Source organism: Argopecten irradians, chromosome 2 (assembly GCF_041381155.1).
Source record: "Argopecten irradians isolate NY chromosome 2, Ai_NY, whole genome shotgun sequence".
In the NCBI taxonomy this organism is placed as follows: Eukaryota; Metazoa; Mollusca; class Bivalvia; order Pectinida; family Pectinidae; genus Argopecten; species Argopecten irradians.
In genome coordinates, this window is record NC_091135.1 from 59,800,530 (window position 1) to 59,806,162 (window position 5,633).

Here is a 5,633-nt window from a genome sequence, read left to right on the forward strand (position 1 = left end):
GCCAGAGAAAGTCACATGGTTAGATATCTCGGATTCACGATAAATTGCGTGACTGAAATTAAAATAAATCAACCTTTTGAGTTTCATTTCATTTTCTTAATACATGGTTTAATTTTAATAAAATATCTGTATATTTTCCGTTTTTTAATTAAAAAAAGACATAAATAAAAAATAATTTCACTGTGTCTAAACTAAATTTAAAGATGAAATAGGTTTAATTTCCGGATGTTGTACTTGAGGTAGGAAATCGATTGATAAAAAAAAATCATTCTGTGTGCATGATGTTTAAATTGTACAAAGCTGTAATAATTCAAGGATGACATAAAAATGAAATCCCGCAAATATACAAGAGTCAACAGCACGGAATTTATTTTATATTTTTATATGAGACTTAAAAATATGGGACAAAGAAGTAATAATTTTTCAACCGTGGGGACAAAAAATAAATTGTCAAATTTTCAAGGCGATCTGCCCCTTTATCAAGACACACAAAACGAACACGATTACATAATATGACACAAACAGTAAAACGGGATGATGAAAGAAGACAAATATTTGATAAGGGTACAAGTGAGGACAAACAGCAGACAATAAATAGATCTACTTGCAGCGGCGTAGCTAGGACTGGATAGGCCTGCATGCCTGGGGGTGCAGGGGGCAACAGCCCCCTGCTCAGGGTCCAGGGGCGAAGCCCCGGTAGGGGGTATGGTGGGCGAAGCCCCCCAGAAGCTGACGGGAAATTGTTATAACTATTTTACTTCTTTGGTAACTTTTAACATATATACCAATGGTTAAATGGAGGTCACGATATTTCGGTGATAACCATGCAAAACTATACACAAAATGTAGAACGGTGGTGATTTTATATACATGTAATCGTACTATACTAGACTCCCCTGACAAGTGCTCGAACAAAAAAAAAAAAAAAAACAAAAAAAAAACAAAAAAACGGATTTTGGTTGTAAAAATTAAAATTGTAAGGAATGGGAGAATTTTGTGTTATTTTAACTGATGACAAACTTATGGCGAATATTCTAAACAGAATTAAAATTAAGTTTACGTGTTGGTTTGTTTACGACAGCGAGTCAAAGACCACTGTCAAAATGGCGTAAGAAGGGACCAGTTCTCGACCACCTCAATAAAAAAATTAAACATTGTATTTATGACCTATTTTTCTACCTATGATGTTCTATTTCTAACGATTACATCAACAAAAATTATTTTCTAAATGAACAATCTGTTCATATTCGACAAAAATAAAAGTCAACTGTTTCGTGAGTAGACACCATAAATCATGGATTAACACGCGTTTTAACGGGGCAGAAAGTCATAACCAAAATTGAAAAATTCACTTTTTCGTTACTAAGGCCAAGAACATGTTGCAATTGCTATTTTAGTTGTTTTGCTATCATTTCAATATAACTATATGTTTTTAGAATATTTCTAACTTTTCATGCGATGTTGTTTATTTTGGTAATCGTAAGTGTTTCCTGATTCAAAATCCACATTTGCTTGAGGGATTTTGGTGAAGAAGTCTAACATTGTCTTTGACAGGATTCAAACATAATCAAATTTAAAAACCTGGTAACCGGAAATATATAGACTATTCTAATTAATTTACAGAATGGCCAATGTTCAAATCTTTCAAATGTGCACAAAGTTATGTTAGGCATACAGTTGGACATATCATATGTATTTATACGTAATTTATATTCTGCAGCGTTACGTGTATTCAAATGTTGTGTTTTTTTCTGACTGTGCAAAAATGTAAGTCAGATTATTTTTTGCATGCTTGAGCATGCAAGCATGCACGGGCGCATTTCATTTCTGACTTGCACATTTCATTTTGTTCATTTTCTTACATGGGAAGAAAATCATACGAATATGATAAGAATCTGTGTTATAACTGCCTTTAATAAAAAAAATAATTATTATTTAATTTTGTGAAGATCTACACTTGTTGAAAGATACAACGCATTTCATTATCCGGCGCAAAAAAAAAAAAAAAAAAAAAAAAAAATTGCTGGTTTCGTTAATCTGGTTTCGCAAGTTGACGGGTTCGGTCTTTTTGTTTCATCAAATCATACACGTAGTGCATAGAAGTACAGAATACAGTAGAAGGGCCTAGTCCTTAGAATCAAAGAAAACTCAGTTGTCAGTGTCATTAGAATTATAAAAAAATCTATTAAGTTAATTAGTAAAAAAAAGTTTATTGAAAAATTTGATATATTATGTATATACCTGCATTCTTATACTTGAAGAATGTATATACACTATCTAAATCTCTGATTTAATTAACTCCATCTTTTATGGACTTGTGACGACATTTTTTGACTATTTTTTTTTTCGTAATTCTCGGTGATAGCCAGTCTTAGCAGAGACAGACTATAATATAGCAATGTATAGTACTACATGTATTTAAATCTCTTTCATTTCTTTGCCTCTACCAGAACTTCATTTTTTGCATGTGTGTGTGTGGATTCCATTGAAAAAAACCCCACTACATAGTCTAAGATAATAAGTACTTGGTGGCTTTGAGCCATATGTGTTGAGATGCATCATGAGAAATACATTTTATTATATATTTTATGACTTTATATTATTTTTTTCGTAGTATTATAGTCAAAGATCTTTGATTAGAAGCCAGTGGAATTTTTTTTTTTATCGCGGTCATAATCTATGTACATGACATAAGGACCAAGACAGAGCTGTGGTCTACATTGTACATTTGTATGTAGTCCGCTAAACCTGCCTGTATTATGTTTTTTTTTTTTTTAAAAGTCATTTTTTTGACTTATTTAGAAAAAAGAGAAAATTGAAGAAAAAAAAACCTAACGAATAACATAGGCAGGTTTCTGGTTTACTCAAGGACGTATATGAATCCTTGGGTTTACTGTCTAATTTGTATGCTGTAACAAATGTATTTCTTATATAATAATTAGAGATGGTCTTGTAATGCTTCTATGATGTTTTTTTTAAAGATCTGAATAAATTATTTAAAGATAAAGTTTTGGAGTAAGATTATCATTACATATTGTTTGAATTAATAGGAAATAAATCAGAACACACAGTTTCCGTACAACAGATACGTCTCTTCTTCCAATTTTAGTTCGTGTGATTCACTTCCTGTTAATTGGCCGACCGGTGTTTGATTGCCACGTTTTAAGTCTCCAAAATGCCTGATAGTCTGTTTTCAGTGGTGAAGAAATTCACAGATGAATACATAAGCAGTACTCCGAAGAAATTGAAGATCGTAGATGCATACCTGTTCTACATATTGTTAACGGGCGTCATCCAGTTCATGTATTGTGCGCTGGTTGGAACATTCCCTTTCAACTCTTTCCTGTCTGGTTTCATCTCCAGTGTTGGTTCCTTCGTATTAGGAGGTACATAAACAAAGTCAATCGATGTAGATATTTATTGCATAACCAGTCAGTTGTAGTGCATTGGTGCTTTGTGTTCTTTGTATAACTATATTCAAACAAAAAAGGGCGGAGGGTGGGGAGATTTATTACCAAGACTATATCAGGTTGGGCACAACCCTGCATATGGGTAACAGTTACCCATTTGAGTAACAGTTACCTGTTTGAGTAATCAATAAGTTACCCAAATGAGGAATATTTTGTAAGAAAAATGCATGAAGTTGTTTTAAACTTTTTTTTTATCAAAAAAGGGCGTAATAATTTTGACATGGCACCATTACTAACATATCATAGTACATTATTAATAAAAATGGACAAACTTCATTGTCTCAGTTTTGGTAAAAGTCACAAAATAAACCAACTCCATTGCTTACTATGGTGCTAAAAATAGAAGCCAGGTAAAACTCATTCAACTATGACATATGCACTGAATTTCCCTGATAGCTATACACTGAAGTCAATGGGGAGCACCTAAATTGTCATCTTACAACAAATTTAGACAACAGAATTTGATATTTCACCCACAGAAACATAGTCTTTGATCAGTTGTAAGGCATTCTAAAAATTATGACGCCCTTTTTTGATAATAATTTTTAAAACATTATGCACAGGTAACTGTTACTTAAATGGGTAACTGTTACCCACATGCAGGGTTGTGCCCAACCTGGATATAGCTACCATATGACAGGTTAATGGGCACACTATGGGGGATGATTGTCCTACATTTGAGTAACAGTCCTACATTTGAATAATCATTTAGTTACTCAAATGCTGGATTCTGTGAAATGAAAAGTTACAATGTTTTTCTTGTGTTTTAGCTATTGTAACAAGTCCTTTGTGTTATTTTCAGTATGTTTGCGGCTACAAGTAAATCCACAGAATAAACATGACTTTACAGGAATTGGACCAGAAAGAGCTTTTGCTGATTTCATTTTTGCCCATATTATTTTACATTTGGTTGTCATCAACTTCATCGGATAGAAAACTCTGGTAAGTTAACTGCGTTACTTAATGCATTCTGTATTTCCATATTTTCATTGATACATCAACAAGCTACTCCAACAATGTTAAAGGTATAGCACGACGAGACACTTTTGATCATTATGTCGGCTCGATATTGTCCATCAGAAGTTTCTCAATATCAACGTCTTATATTTTTGGATTAATCAACAAGCTAATTATGACATAAAAAATTATAACTATCCCCAAGATCAGATAAATCAATAAGTACAACAAAGATACTATTTTTACTAAATATGCCGAATATATTTTTAAAGAAAAAATGATAGAAATATGAATTATATTTGTTTATTTCCTTATCTTTTCAGAAATTGGTGATGGGGAAAAAAAAGACCAAGCAATGAGAGACAATGAATTGACTTGTTCAGATGCCTTGGAACATTTCAGATGTGTATATTTTTCATCTAAAAATCCATGTGATCATTTATAATATAATGTCATGAGTGTATGTAGTAAGATTAAATGTTGTTAAAGTAAACTAAACATTCTGTATTTCATGTGTTTTTTCCTAATGTGCAGAACGATGAATACAGTACTCTATCCAACCCAATAAGTACCCCTTTCCCTTTTCAAGGCCTCAATTTTATTGATCTCTGATTAAATGGAGACTGACAATATGAAAACCTAAGAATTCTTTAATTTATTTCTTTTGGAAATTGATTTATGACTTATATTAGGCAATAACTTTAAGGAAGACTGTTCCAAATTTGGTTGTATTACAGCAATACCGCTTATTATTTAGCAAAACTTGTAAAGGTAAATAGTTTGAAGAAACTAAACTCTCTACCAAGAGAGCAATAAATATTATTATCAATCCCATATCGAAATCCCTTTACATAAATATGTTAAGTAAAAACATAGATTTAAAAAACAAAATCCTCTAAGAAAGCATTTCAACTTTTAGGTATCAAAGCAGTTCATGAATTCCAGTCATTCAGCATAACAATCTCTCGATATATCTTCACGGTATAAGATAATGTATGCAAAAGTTATACAGCCACACCTTGATATCTTGAACTATTAGGTAAATTGACCCTTGGTGTTTCGGTTACTATATGATAAAATTCTTGTTACTTTCATTGTTTTCATGATTGCATTGGAATCACATTTCTTCTCCTGACCTTTCAACAGGTCTACGTTGAAATAATGTATTAATCAACATAACTGTTTATATATGGATACACCGGTTAC